Source organism: Triturus cristatus, chromosome 7 (genome assembly GCF_964204655.1).
Source record: "Triturus cristatus chromosome 7, aTriCri1.1, whole genome shotgun sequence".
Classification (NCBI taxonomy): domain Eukaryota; kingdom Metazoa; phylum Chordata; class Amphibia; order Caudata; family Salamandridae; genus Triturus; species Triturus cristatus.
This window is the reverse complement of record NC_140590.1, coordinates 1,257,367,697-1,257,384,473: the sequence shown is the minus strand read 5'-3', so window position 1 is coordinate 1,257,384,473 and position 16,777 is coordinate 1,257,367,697.

Here is a 16,777-nt window from a genome sequence, read left to right as displayed (position 1 = left end):
TACGGAAGAAACATGGCGTGCGCGAAGGAGATTCTGATTGGCCCATAGATCTTAGTAAACATTCGAATCGGCCGAAACCAGGAAGCGGCGGCCGCCATTTTGTGTGTTTCACTCAGAAAAAAAACAGAGAAAACAAGGAAAGGGGGTTATGAGGAGAGTTACAGACCCCCTAACATTTGTAAGGGGGTCAAAGAAGGACAGAAAAGTACAAAAAAAACATTTATTGATTTTAAAAAAAATCACGGGGTACGCGTACGGTAAGCTTACGGTAAGCGTACGGTAAAAAAATATCAAAAAAAAAACACTAACCACACTTACCCCACCCCCTATGCTTTTGGTGGCCGCAGGCCCCTAAATGTACAGGGCTTATTAATATTTAAAAAAAACTAAATTTTGTCAACATGAAATTATAAAATCGAAATAAAAAAAACACTATCCACATTGACCCCACCCCCTGTGCTTTTGGTGGGCGAAGGCCACCAAATGTACAGGGCTTATTAAAGTTGATAAAAACCGTGCACGGAACGAACTGCGTTAAGTGGGCGCGCACGCCTCGAATGGCGTAAAGTAACTTAGCATTTAAAAAACCGTACAAATTCACTGAAAAAACCATAGGTTTCACACACGTTATAGTTAGGAATTAGCATTTAAAAAACCTTGCAAATTCACTGAAAAAACCATAGGTTTCACACATGTTATAGTTAGTGGAAATTTTACGGATAAAAAACCAATGAAATTGCCCCGTTATAGTTAGTGCTGGCAACTATAACTCACGCGACCGCAATCTTCTGCTGATGACATATGTGTCTTTATAAAAAAAAATATTTGTAATATATGTATAGCTAAAAATGTATGGAAGAAGACATGGGCAAATAAGTGTCTAAATACAGTATTAGCATCAGCAGAGGATTGCGGTCGCGTGAGTTATAGTTGCCAGCACTAACTATAACGGGGCAATTTCATTGGTTTTTTATCCGTAAAATTTCCACTAACTATAACATGTGTGAAACCTATGGTTTTTTCAGTGAATATATATATATATATATATATATATATATATATATATATATATATATATATGATGGAAGAAATAAAACTAGTAACTGTCATAAATTTGACGGATTTGACCCTAACACCAGATGAAATAAAAATCTTATCACTGGGATTTTCATTTTGTAAGCGCACCAACTTTAATTATACACAGACACAAATTGATTTTTTCAAATATATAAGAAAGTTAAAACTTAAGACATTTTTCAGTATGAGGAGCAACATTCGTAGAGACAACACTGAAATGAGGAATGAAGATCCTGGAAACCTGGAAGTGGAAGATATGGAGGTACAGTTTGCATGTCAAGAATTAATGAGAGAGGCGGAAGGGTTGGATGTGGTGGACTCTATTAGTCAAACAGATGATTTATTTTGTCTAGATGTGTTTGTCAGACCAGTCACAGTCTTCAAACCCAAATCGACATTTACACCAAACACCCCTAAAGATGCGATTGAAATGTTTGCTGAATTTGTGATAAAAGATTTTAAACAGTTATCGATATTGTCCAGTAATGAATTTTTTAAAAATGAGAGCATGTTTGAGAAAAAGTATCAGGCTGTGATAATAAAGATACAGAACAGGCAGAACATTGTGGTAAGACAGGCAGACAAGGGTGGGAACCTTGTTCTGTGGTCTTTAGAATCATATAATATTGAAGCCATGACACAATTAAGAGACAAAGAGTGCTATCTAAAAGTCCCCCAGAGTAACCTATCAGAAATTAAACATAAATATGTGAAGGACTTAACTAGATGGCGAGAATTGGGATTAATTAGTAAAGCAGAATATTCTTTTTAAAAAGTAGACAATCCGGTATTACCAACTCTATATTTAATCCCAAAAATTCATAAGCACAAAGAAAGACCAACAAGGCATCCTATAATATCTGCCATTGGTAGTTTATTCGAACCGACCTCCAGATATCTTGATGCATTCCTACAGACATATGTAAGGACATTACCTGCCTACATTCAGGACACAAGAGATTTTTTGAATAAAATAGCTGACATAGTATGAGATGAGTCATATCTTCTGATTACATTAGATGTTGTAAGCCTATATACCAGCATTGCCCATGAAGATGGTATAAGGGCAGTTAGGCACTTCTTAAATCAGATATCCATTAATCTTTATCAACATACAAGTATGCTGATTGAAATGTGTAGATTGTGTCTCAGTAATAATCATTTTTTATTTGGAGGAGACACTTACAGGCAATTGCAGGGAACGGTGATGGGCACCTGCTTCGCCCCCAGCTATGCTAATTTGCATATGGGCTGGTGGGAGGAGCAGGAGCTCAAAGTTGACCATGGTAGAGACTGGAGAAACCATATAGTTAAGTGAATCAGATTTATTGACAATCTATTTATTATATGGAATGGATCTGAAGAATCAGCACAGGAGTTTATTAATAACATCAATAAGAACAACCTTAATCTAAAATTTACTGAACACATAAGCAAGACAAGTGTTACATATTTAGATTTAGAGGTGTATATTTCACAAGGAAGAATTCAAATACGCACATACCGAAAGCCAACCGCAGGAAACACAATTTTGCACGCCGAGAGCTTTCATCCACCTAGACTAAAAATGAGCATTCCTTATGCTGAAAATTTGAGAATGAAATGAAATTGCAGTGATAAGGATGCTCTAGATCAGGGGTACTCATAGTACGGCCCGCGGGCCGCCAGCGACCCGGCAAGCCTTTCTTGGAGGCCCGCGGACCTTGCAGACATCGTACCGGTGTTTTTTGGTTTTTTTAACAGTGTCAGCAAACACAGACTCTGCTCTGTGGGCGCCCGGGGATTCAAGCGATAGTCCGAGTGGAGCTGCTGGGGCGCTAAGAGGTGAAATACAACAAAGCCTCGTTATCATGCAAATGGTCTCTTAAAGACCTGTGAAGTACTCGGTGGGGCTGTGTGTGTGCCCTGGAAGGGAAGCTGCCTCAGCTGCCACACAAGCGGAGGGGAGATTGGGGGGGGAGAGGTGACAAAGAATGACAAGAGAACAGCAGGGTGTGATATTCGGGTAAGGGGACAGAGGGTGACAGAGGGCAGTAGGGAGAGACAGAAACAGACAGAGACAGATAGAGATAGAGACTAACAGAGACAGGGACAGACAGAGACAGATAGGCAGAGACAGGGACAGACAGATAGAGGCAGAGACAGACAGAGAGGCAAAGAGACAGACGGAGAGGGAGACGGAGAGGGAGACAGAGAAGGAGGGAGACAGAGAGAGAGGGAGACGGAAAGAGAGAGGGAGGGAGAAGGGGAGAGAGAGGGAGACGGGGAGAGGGAGGGAGACGGGAGGGTGGGAGACGGGGAGGAGGGAGACAGAGAGGGAGGGAGGCGGGGAGAGGGAGGGAGACGGAGAGGGAGGGAGACTGAGAGGGAGGGAGACTGAGAGGGAGGGAGACTGAGAGGGAGGGAGACTGAGAGGGAGGGAGACGGAGAGGGGGAGAGAGAGAGAGAGAGAGGGGGAGGGAGGGAGAGAGAGAGGGAGGGAGACGGAGAGGGGGAGAGCGAGAGAGAGAGAGGGGGAGGGAGGGAGAGAGAGAGGGAGGGAGACAGGGAGGGAGGGAGACAGAGGGGGGAGACAGAGAGGGGGAGACAGAGGGAGACGGAGAGGGAGGGAGATGGAGGGAGACGGAGGGAGACGGAGGGAGAGGGAGGGAGTGGGAGGGAGACGGAGGAGGGAGGGAGACGGAGGAGGGAGGGAGATGGAAGAGGGAGGGAGATGGAGGAGGGAGGGAGACGGAGGAGGGAGGGAGGGAGATACAGAGAGGGAGAGAGAGAGATATGTGTATGCCGGATCCGGTGGCTCAGTGGACGAAGGCGTCCGCTACAGGGACCTGTGTTCCACCTCATGGTCACAGTTTTTTTTGTTGCTCTAGCCCCGCCCCCTCCCCCAATGACCCCGCCCCCAAGGTGCGGCCCTCGGCCACAAACCACACTGTAAATTTGGCCCCCAAGAGAAAGTTTGTGAGTACCCCTGCTCTAGATGATGCTCAATGTGCTTTGAATGTGAGATTTTTACAAAGAGGATATGCCCCCAAAATACTGAAACAGGCAAAAAGAAAAGTGGACAACATACAAAGAGACACTGCTGAAACCTGATGAAATTATAGTTAGAGAAAAGAAAAAACAAACAAAAGATCAGATAAGAATGATTACAGGGTACAATGCCTACCAGGCGAAAGTAAGGGATAGTTTATGTAGACATTGGTACCTAGTAAAACAGGATCCGGTGTTACAGGGCAATGTGTCAAGAAGGCCGATGATAACATTCAATAGGGCTCAATCAATGAGAGAGGATTTATTTAAGATAAATCCGGAAGTGAGGAAAGGGGGAGGCAGTTGGCTGCAGACTACCCCTGGCTTTCACAAATGCCATAAATGCAAGGCCTGTGACACGGCAAAAACGAACAACAGGTTATATCACCCCTACTAAACAGCCCATGAAAGATAAGAACTTCACTAAGCTGTAAAAGTGAATATGTTGTCTACATCCTAAAATGATCGTGTCCAAAAATGTATGTTGGAAGTACTATCCATATGGTTCATATTCGCATATTACAACATTTAAGGGCAGTTAAGAATAATGATAAGAATTATGTGGTAGCTCGCCACATTAATGAAGAACACAAGGGGAATATGAATGATCTTGTCTATTTTGCGATAGATCAAGTCCCAAAAAACCAGAGAGGCGGTGACAGAGAAAGAAAACTCCGTAAATTAGAATCAAAGTATATACTCTTGTTCAACACCAACATTCCAAATGGATTGAATGTAGAAGAGGATTTACATGTACATTTGATAAAATCTAAATTTCCATTTTCATTTGATTTTAAAAAGAACGTTAATTTTAAATTCGGAGGAAGGAAGCAAGAAGACTGAAAACTAATTATGCATCAGTTTGATCAAGTTTAAGCCAAAGAGTCTGAGGAAGTGTTATAATAGCAATGATGTGTGCTGAATTAAGTAATTATTTAATAATTTTTAACAAAAAGAGACAAATAATTGAGTGTTTGGTGCATTTATGCTATATATGAAATTATATGAAAGATATTGTATGCACTAGCACTTTATTTATTTCATTAGCAATATTTGCACAATCATATTAGAAATGAATCTAGTATTAGCACAAGCACTTTTTTGATGTATCTGATTGGTAAATAATTTCCACTTAAATTGCTATTTTGCACATGAGATCAGAGGTACTGTAAATCTTTCAGCAAATTTGCACGTGATATCTTATGTACTGTAATGCACATGCACTTTATTAGATTTTAGGATATTATTTATGCTTCAGCTACAGTATTAAATGTACATCATTTTGATCTATTGGCAGAGTTAAAGACGGGATTTGACTTAAACTGGGGGCACTAGTCCGATATTTTGTTGCAAAAGAACACTGTGGCCGACACAAAATTGGACTGGGTGTGATGATGCTTAAATACCATGAAAGACGTTGGAAAGTATTTGCTACATTGATATTGTATCAAGGAAAAGCAACAGAGATATGGAAATGAACTTTTAGCTATGATATAATAGTGAAAGTCTATCTCGAGCAATTTTTTGTATGGAGCTCACAAACAGTCAATTTCAGCACATTCAATATGTGTATTGTATACATGGTGGTTTGGTGGTGATGTTTGAACTACTGAATTAATGAATTGGTCACAGTATAACATAGTGATGCTGCAGATATATGTATAGTCTTTCTACCATATCTATTAGTCAATTATCACGTGACTTTCTATCCTCTGTTTAAAAACGATTGATTTTATGTGACCTCCCATTGTGAAAAAGGCAGGTGTACCGAAATGCGTCAAGCGGATTAATAATAAACAAAAGCTTAACGGTGAAGCTTACCCTTGTGTTGGAGTCCGATTACTGGAGAAGGAGTCGGGAGTGGTTGATATATATATATATGTTTTGTTTTTTTCCCCACTGGAAAAAACAAAGGTTAAACATATGTTATAGCTAGGTGAAAATGTCAGTGTATACAAGACACTTACCAGCTATAGTTATTTCAGGTAACTAGAACTGCGAGCCACTGCCATGCATATTATTTGAGCCTACTCTTGGACCTTCCTCCCCCACAAGGTCCAGGGGTTCATGATACCCCTACCATGCCCCTTATATCTTTTTAAAAAAAATATTCAGGGCAAGGAGACTGAGTCCCCGTGTCCTGTAATTGCAGCCACAACATTTCTCCTCATGTAGTGGCCAACCAATTAGATCTGGAGCTCCCACGGGACTCGCGGGAGCTTCTAGATGGGTAAAGAGGCCCTCTCGGCCAATCAGATCACTCTATTACATGAAGTTCCTTGATCACGGGATTCCTGCGAGTCCTGCAAACCCAAAATTTACGTAAATTCTGAACCTTAATTTCTCATTAAATATTGAACAGATTTACACACAAAAACAACCTTTATCAGTAAAAATCTAGATATCTACCAAATTTGGTGTAATTCCATTCAGGCGTTTGAGCTGTAGCGCTGTTCCAAAGTCCCTACAGAAATTGGATTGGGAAATTTTGTGACCCTTCTTATTTTTCGGTCCCAACCCGACAGATTACCCTGAAATTTTCCAGGAAGGAGCTGAGGTGGATGAACTTTGTTTTTGGAAAGTCTTGTGAAGATTCATTAAACTGTGGTAAAGTTATTAGCAAACAAAAAAACGCTCTTCCTACAGTAACTACATATTATATAAGGCCTAAGGCGACATACTGCACTCCTGGAACTGTTTCACAAAATTGATTTCTCCTCCCTTTGGTGTCACATCAGCTGGTTTTTTTTACCGCGCCTTCCTTCTAGAGTACTGTAGTGGATCCACTGTCCAACATACTCTCCGTCCAGGGTCAGCTTTTCCTGCTCTCGTTTTGTTGAGAAACAGTGATACTTTTCTGAAATGTGTCAGATTCCTGCTACCTTTATATTGCCAATGAGTCACATTTTGCCGGTTGCCTGCCCTTCAAGGACCCACGGCTGGAGTACCAGGTGGCGGATAGGAACACTATTACCAACACCACAGATGCATAATCTTAAATTGTTTGAGGAAGATTACAAGTTTAGAGGTGTTTACTTCAGTTCTGTTTCTATGCTGTGTTTTGTTTTTTTTGTTGCATATTTACGTAGCGCTAACTCGACCCGAAGGTATTGGAGCGCTTTACAAGAGCACCGTATTTACATTACAAATTCAGGCACGGGGAGATTAAGTGATTTGCCCAGAATCACAGGATGTGGGCGCGACCCTGAGGCTCCAACCCTGGTTTCCAGCACCAAAGTCGGCAGTTTAGCCGACGGACCACATCTCATCTGATGGGCATCCAGAGTTTATTGACTCTGGTTCGGAGTCAAAGCAAGATAATGTGGAACTCTTACCACACTCCTCATCTGTTTTCCTGACGTGGTTTGTATTGGTAAATCCTTTCCATGAGTTCCTCTGTGTGGCATGGTAACATTTTTAAGGGGTGTGAGCTGGTGGTATGTCGCAACGGGGTTTCTGGGCGGGGTTCCTTGGTTACTTTAATTGCGTGTATTTTTCCGCTGCCTGTGGCGCAACATGGAAAAGTTATACATAAAATGGAAACAAATCTAACTGCACGTGATTTAATCCCTTGTGATTATTCAGCTAAACGTGGGCCACTCAACAGCGCAGATTATGGCATCAAACAGGCGGCAAGAACTGTCTTTCTTAAAGTAGGTCACAAACGTCCATGGAAAGTCTCTGAATACATCTTCTTTTTATAAGACACCCACGAGAGAGTGACTGTGTGAACAACTCCGAACAAGGGCGTTGCTCATTGCAGGGAAAGTTGCATTAGGATGATGACAGCTGCAGTTGATTTTTGGACATTTGCACACGGTTTAATGGCAAGCTGTCTTTACACAGAACTGTTATTTATGATGACTTACCATGGAGATTTTAACACATGGAAATAAATTCTTAATTGCGATTTTAATGAAATTGTTTATAATGAATTGTATGTTTTCTTTCATGGTTTTTAACCGAATAAAGAACTTTAGAATGAATCGTATGTTTTCTTTGATGGTTTTTAACCGATTAAAGATGTTTTGAATTACATTAACACCCACAATGTACCTAACATACGTGAGGGGAGCCTGTTCCACAGCTTTAAATGCTGTAGCTTTTAATGCTGTAGGTGTTCTACGTATACGAGATGTTTGCATTGCAGCTGACCCTGCTGTTCGGACCCTATGTGAGCTAGAAGCTCGCCCAACTACTTTTTATTTACTACTTATATACAGGGGTACACAGCTGGAAAGCAGCTAAAATGCAGCCTTGGAAAACACAGAACACAACCACCATATTGTATCAAGTGAGGCCTACCTTTTAGAGTGGACTCTGGGAAGGAGGTCCTTTTCTCCAGCAATGAAAAACAATTTACAGCACATTTTCAAACATATTGGCTAAAATCCATAGATTTTATATGCGGCTGTTTGAAAAAGCAACTCATGATAAATTCCAATGCTTGATGGCCTAGAATGGTACTTCAAGAAGTATTTTTCCACAGCAGAAAATCAGGTGCATGCGCCTGTAAGAAAATTGTGTGCTGCTCCCTCGGGGCTGATTTTGTGGCTAGATGGACTGGGCAATACGGTCCTTCGGCTCCTCCTACCATGAAATTCCTGCCCACTGTCTTGACTGGGGAGGGGGGGTCCCTCTGTCTCATATAGCCAGCCCAGCTCTTTTGGGAGCTAAGAGAAAAACCCTCCCTCCCCATTTAGTCCCCTTTCACCCTTCATCAGGCTTTCTTTCTTTTCATCCATTCCTCCACAACTCCAATCAACTTTAGTTATCAAGAAGCAACAGACATATCCCAGTCTCCTGAACAACAAACGTAATTTGTAAAGGGTGTCATCAAGTCAAAACTATAGTCTGCCATTTTCCTTTCCAAACCCTGAAATCTCACTTATTGATCTCCTATTTGCCAAAATGACTTGCTGCCCGTTTCCTGGCTACTCTCAAAACACTCCTAAAAAAAAGCTGTGCCCAGCTCTGAGTCTTGCCTCTCAAATCCTCCTATACCAGTTTTATAAAGTGCAGCACTACACACTCTACCAAATCATTTTTTCCCAGGTGTAGTATGTTGAAGCCCAGCCAGGGCAGTGCCCCTCGAATTACAATAATATGGGCATAAATTGCCTCCATCGCTTGCCCGCCTGTACCAGACCAGTCCAGTCATGTCCTCTTATGCCAGTCCTGACTGCTATCCTTCTCAATCCAAATAACTGACTAACATATCCACCACTCAAATTATTCCATATTTCACCATACTGATTCACCACCAATCCTTTATAGATTCCAGAGTAGCGTGCTACTCACCAAAAAAGCGCTTCAACGCCTCGTCAGGGGTAGTAAGCACTATATAAATGCAATTACAATACAATACAATTACAATACAAAACCCTTTCCTCTGATTGCTTGCATACAACCCCCCACCCCGATTTCGCAATGGAAGGATAAGCCATCCTCATCTCAAACGTATTCCTCCTCTACATTCTGCTTCCTTAGTGACAGAATCATACCTTAGCTGGTGGCACCAATACCACCCATGCCTTACTTGGGCTCACAAACCCCTGGAAAACAATATGGCTTTCATTTCACAGTTACTCCGGTTTCCACCATGATCCGCCCAAAACCCTCTGCTGCTGTTCCTATTCTAAAGGAATACATTTGAAATTTTAGGGCATCATCGAGTTCACAATTCAACAACATATCAGCATGACTAGTTTATGACTTCCAGTCACGCCGATAACATTACTAAGTATATATACTCAACAGTGCTCGCCCCTCAACTGGACTTCGCACTTCAGGACCCTAAATCATTCATTCAAGCATATCTTTCCAATGAAACTACAGCCTGTCTCCTCTGTTGGCCTGACAAACTCTTCCCTGCCACCACATGCAGCTAGTCCAGTCCCAGTGTCACATCTTCTAGCCCAAGACCCCTGTTGTTGCTTTTACCCACAACCTCAAATATTCTGAAAGTTTCAAAACACAGAATGGAAACTAGAGCTTAATAGCCTCTTTTACCACAAAGAAGCACATACTTTCCTCCTTTGTCACAGCAACATTTTCAAGATACGTAGAGCAATCGCTTTTCTGTCATTGACTTTACAACTCTTCTCTTTCCGACCTCTCTATTGTGTTCCAAAACTACCTACCTGTTGGCTCAAAACTCCAGATAATTTCCCCATAGAATATCATTGCTACCAGTTCCACAACCATGATGACCATGTCCAAATGGTTTTCAAGCATGGTTGGTAAATAGTTAATCATGTAATTTATTTTTTGTTCGAACTCATCAGGGCCACCAGTACATTCGACTTTCCCCATTCGGAAATTCCTTCGAGGCTTGCCTGTAAGTAGCATGTATCATCAGTACCAGCTAACATTCCACCAGAAATAGCAGCACCATTCTCCTTCCGTTTAAATGTCTCCCAGAATCTCAGGTGGACTCCTCTCCAACTCTAAATGTAACCCATGGAATCTCAACCACTGTGAACAAGATAGGGTATCAACCAAAATATCATCGAAGAAGGTATGTGTCTTGCTGCTCTGAATAACACATTCCATTACAAGCACACCAAAACCATTTCACATAGCAAACTCACCACCCAATGTCATTGGCCATCATTTCCCAACATAAATGTCATTTCTGGCTCGCTAATTCTGCCCCTCATATCATTAATGACAACACCCCTGGAAAGAATTACAGAAACGCTAAACTATGTTTCTGTGAGTGCCACAACTCTGGCTATTCATCAGCACACCAAAGTCCATTCCATCACAGTTCAAAGCCATCTGTACCCTCCCATAGGAAAATGTTGCTATTGTCCACGTCAGTTGAAAATGTGACTATGTTGCGTTGCTAAGCACAGATTCGCTGTCCATTTCGCTACTCTGGGCACTGTGTATGGAGTACTGAAAACAACCTTAAACCCCTTGTCAATGATCAGTGATGACTGCCAGTCTGGATAGTGAGCTAGCCACACCCTCATCTCATTCAGCCTAGCTGAGATTCAGACCTTTCACCAGTAACTCTTCAAGTGCCCCTCTCCCTGCCTGGTGCAGTGAACGTCTCTTTCCTGTTTAGAATGGAGCTGTCCCAGGAGGTTTTTGCCCCCATATTTACAGTATTTGTGCTTAAATCTGGAGGGTTACCTGTAACATACACCTATATTAAATGGCCAGCTCATGGCCTCTCCTGCTGGCTTTTGGTGTATCTCCAGTAGTCCCTAGGAGGGACACTCTGGAAAGAGGCTGTATAGAATAAGCAACCCCACTGTTACCATGCATGACCGAGATCAGTCTCAAGGACACATCTATTGAAGCCACAGATCACTATGACTCTCTGCAAAATCACTTTTTGGTATTCCCTCATCTTAACGCAAAACGTTGTCATACTGAAACCATGTTATCCCTCCCCTCCTAAATATGTTGGTACTGCCCTCATGAAATCTATATGCTTAAATAATGTTACTTAGGGTTTAGTGAATTTATTTCAAGGAATCCAAGCAAAGATAATGAAATGTGTCTATGCTTATGATGAGTACCCTTAGTCTCCTGGCTTGCTCCCTTTCTTCCTCTTTCAAGCACTTCTTCCACTGCTTCGCGACATGTTACATTTTTAAGATGTCTACATATATGTCTGGCCACCTTTTATCCTTTGTGCCTGGCATAACATGTGCACCCATGAGTTTTGCAATGCCCATGTCCAGTAGCTTCGGATCTCCTCTGCTATCTCCTCTTCTGTTATTGTCCTCCCGCCCGTATCACCCTTCCTTTGTGCATCTCCCTGTTCTAATGCTTTGACGTATCCTTGTTTTGTCTATTGTGCTATCTTTTGTTCATTCTTTAGAAATGAGGACCTCTCTATCTTTCTTTAAATCTAATCCTAATGCATTCCAACCACTGTTTACCATTGGCTTTGTGTTTCGTGACTCACCTTTGTTTGCTTTCTATTTGCTGGCTTTGTTTTAGGCCATCCAGCATGTCTTTGTACCTGCCGTGGAACTTAGCCTGTTTGCCACCTTTCTGACTGGCTTCTAGTATTCCTCCATGAGTGCTCGCTTTCTGGGAAATCTTGCTTTCTTTTTCTTGAAGCACTCCACGGGAGTACATGTGTTTTCAGTTATCGTCCTACTATGCTGCTTCATAGCAGTAAATATTCTGTACTACTTTGGAAAGGTTTCCCCAGAGTAGATTGCTAGCTGGGCTCAGGGGGGTCAAGGAGGGGACTGGTAAAAAGGCCCCAAATGTGTGGTGTATGTTGCAAGCATAGTACATATGCTCGCCACCTGTCCAGAGCTAGTAACATTTTGGCAGAAGATAGGCCATGCAATGAGGTTACAATTGTGGATAGGTTCCCCTCCTACAGTCACAGAAATTATATTGGGTTATAAAGAAGAGAGCCAGGTGCTGAGACGTCTTATTGCAATCTTATTGGTTGCTGTCCGACTCACCATAGCCAGGGCTTGGATTTCCTCTAAACCTCCTTCTATAGTTGAGTGGTGGGCTATAGTAAAGGAAACTTATGAAATGGAGAAATCCCTAGCTCTGGCAAGAGGAACCCGCTCCCTGATGAAATTAGATGCTATATGGGGGAGTTTGTCATTAGATACGTAAGATTAATAGACTAGGCAGGGGGACTGAGCTCAATTTAATTGGGAGAGGAGCCTCCCGAGATCTGGAATCTAGATGCTAGCCTTAGGTTTATTATTATCATTTTCAATTGTATTGTCCTATGTATGTTTATATATGTGTGGTGAAGTACTTTTAATGAGTTTTTGATATGTTATAAGATACTTCAAGTATAAGTTGTAGTGATGCTCCCTTGTTGACAATAAAAATATTTAAAATAAAAAACAATAATAAAATAAAAGGTTTCCTTGTTTCTATCTTTCTGCTTGAATGACTCTACTTATCTCTGCCACTACCAGTTCATCAACCTCACATGTCTGTGAGGAACAATGGAGCTTGCTTATTTTGGTCCATGCTCTTTAGTAATAGCATAACTTAAACCATCCTCTCCCTCAATTTCACGCCCATGCCATAAGCACTAGAAGTAGGGGTTGAAGCACCCCCAAAATAACTATGCTGGAGTTCAAAATGAATGAGCAATAAACAGACCTATTCTGCTTTTATCTTATCACTTTTGCTGTGCATTCAAAGACCGGGATCATTTTAGACTCTGTCTTCTGGAAGAGGTTGGTGTTTACTTTTCTTTTTCTGAGTTCAAAGTGAGAGAATGTATACATGCTAGGTACTGGGAGTGCGTAAGGAAATGCTATAGGATGTTATAGTTTTCTAGTACACAACAAAATGTAAGTGCCAGTATAAACTGCAAAAATAATTCAGAATATACTAGAATTAAGAAAGCAAAAATGTAGCACATTTGCTTGTAATTCTAAAGTGTGGTGGAAAGAAATATTTAGATATGATCAAAACAAATCAATACACTAGGTGATGCTGATTTTCACCCATTATCGTTTGTGCGCTGTATAGTTTTATTAGTAAAACTGTCTCTGTACAAATGTAATGGTAATTTCATTTGAAAATGTGTTGTCTGTAAAGACAGTGTGCTACCGCACAATTTATACTCCACTCTATGCCCCTCCACTCTACTTCACTCTATGTCGCTCCACTCTATGCCCTTCCACTCCGTGCCACTTCACTCTAAGACAGACCACACCACTCCACAACACCCCACTCTACGCTATGCACTCCACTCTACGTCACTCTACAAACCTTCACTCCACTCTACGCTACCCCATGACACTCCACTCTACTCCATTGTACGTCACCCCAATCTACACCACTCCGCACCATTCCAATCTACAACACTGTACTCCACTCTATGCCACTCCACTCTGACATGCCTCTTCACTCTACTCCACGCCACTCTGACTTTCCGCTCCATTCTATGACATCCCACTCTATGCCACTCTACTCCATGCCACTTTACTCCACTCCATGACACTCTACTCCACTCTATGACACTCCACGCCACTCCGCAATACTCTACTCCATGCCACTCTACTCTGTGACACTCTACTCTACTCCTTGCCACCCCACTCTGACACCTCTCCACTCTATGCCACTTCACGCCATTCCAGTCTATGACACTCTACTCCACTCTATGCCACTCTACTCTACGTCCCTCTATTCCACTCTAGTCTAAGACACTCCACACCACTCTCCTCAACACCACTAATGTTTAGCCATACTCAACAGCAACCACGCTGGTGTATAACATGGCTCACACACATTGGCAAAGCCAATACCTCTAGCATAGGCAAGACCTATTGGCTTCACCAATGCTTGTTTTCTAATGCAGCTGTTTCTTCCTCCCCTTTGCGTGATCATCTCTGTCTCATTATGAACTTTTCTTATTGTGGAAACTGTCCACGTCAATTGTATAAAAATAAAAAACAGTGCTGCCATACGCAGATAGCTAATACATGCTATGGAACACAGGAGGCCCAGGGGGGAAAATGGACACTAGTGAAGTGAAGGTGAACCTCGTATTTGCTGTGAGTAGAGTATCTGTAGGAAAGTAGTATCTGCTTCTTATGGTTACCATCACTTTTTGCTTGATGTTACACAGTTTTTGACTAATCTGACTGGGATCCTGCTAATCAGGACCCCGGTCTATCTGCTTTTTCCTTAAAATGTATTGACATGTACTTAGGTGCACTCCAGATTGGATACTGGGGTACCCTTATAAGTCCCTATGTTGCAGGGATTCTGCTCATGCACAGAACTATGTGCAGGAAACCAGGACCTCAGTGAATTGTGGTGTACCAAAAAACTCACCTCAGTACCCAGAACCCCTATCCGACCAGCATCAGTGTCCCATTCGTTATCCGTATTCTCTCGGAGATCCCAATGTATAGACAACCCAGAACAAGCGACTTAGAGTACTCTCAGGAATGGTGGGAATCAGAAATACCTGTTCGTAATTATTCTCATATCAGTCCACAACAAGAGTAATCAGAGACACGGTAAAGTTTAAAAGGTTGATTTTATAAACTACATGTCCTAAGATGCAGTACTTTGGCTAACATAAGCAGACACATGATTATAATTAAAACCATCAGCATTGTTACAATACCATAGAAAATGAAGGGAGAAATCATATTACAAATGACAGTGGAATACAGCCACCTTCCCTTCGCTAGTAGGCTAGTATTAATGTACTAAGAAGGTCTCTAGGCTTGAATGGGGAACCCCATACCGTAAAGATCAGCTTAGGTGAATCACATCACAGGATCAGCTTTGCTCTGCGCCTGGAAATGTTCTTCTCCAGAATGTGTTTCTAACGCATGCAAACAGTAATATTAAAGGCTCTCGACATTCAGGTATTTGCAGCTGTGTGCATATTATGGCTAGAGAGTGGGCCGATCAACCTGAACTCAAAAACATACATTGTCTGGCGGCTCACAGTGTTTTGCACACAATGTTAAGACCAAGGTCGCAGTGCACGTCCAAGGATGTGAACAACAGACAGTTCTCATGTGAAGAAAAAGCAAGCAAGCAGTTTTCAAAGAACAACACGTCTCTGCAGTGTTGTGTGCAAAAGCAGCAAAAAAAGGGCAAGATGGCTTTCTAACATCTAACGCGCTTATGCTAACATAGCAATGTATGCATCTAAATCGCTGCCTTCACTACCCCCCCTTGATCGGACCACGAACACATAGGGATACAAAAAGGAACGCAGAGTTCAAGTTCGACAGAGCGGAACCAAGTGCATGTATTGGAAATCCAAATAAAGAGGAGTGAAAGTTCGAGAGAAAAAAAACGTTTAAAAAAAAAAAAACACAATGAAGGGAAAAAAAGAAAATGGTAAGTCAATACATCATGCAAAGGCTCAACGAGCCCAGATGTAGCAACACACAAAAAAAAATGTGTGGTTTGTGCAAGGGAAGCTGGACGATAATCAAATTAATCCATTAATGTGTAAGCACAGTACGTAGCAACAGCTTCCAAAAGGAAGTCATCGGAACGAGTTGCAAAAGTGTCCGCCATCCAGTCTAATAAGGTAAACAAACATACATGTTCTTCGATTACTGGAACCTCTAGCACATTCAGAGGACAACTGGCGTGTTCTTCCAGATAACTTCTTGCCAAGAAGTCATACGGTGCCGTTCCGATGTCCCAATTCCCAAGGACTCCATGTGCCGCACCACAGGCCATAATCCTAACACCAGAACAGTCCAACTCATGAGCCACTAATGGATTCATCAGTCGATCATAATCCGGGGCAGGAGACACCGAGTTTGACAAGCACAAATCCAGAGCCCATTCGAAAGGACAATCTAGGCAATGAAAAACAGGTTGTACGCATGTAAAGTAGGCAAACCGGAAGGATAATCCATAGGTTATGCTCAGGGTAGCCAGTGGTAAAGTTCCGTAGTATTCAAGCATCCGGTTACGAAGATGGAGCAGCCGGGACAGGCTGCTGCGTGACACAAAGTGTGCAGCCATTGCGCAGTACGCAGACCAACAGCAGCACGCCAGCCGCGAGGGCGAGAATCAACGGGAGCCCTCCAAAGATGCTGGAAAAAATAGAATGAAAAAAGGCCGGTATCACACCAAAAATAGTTTGGAAGGAGGTCACGAGGCCGGAGCCCACAATTTTGAAAAAATGCGCCAAGCCAGTTGTTGACGAGGCTTTAAATATAGTTTG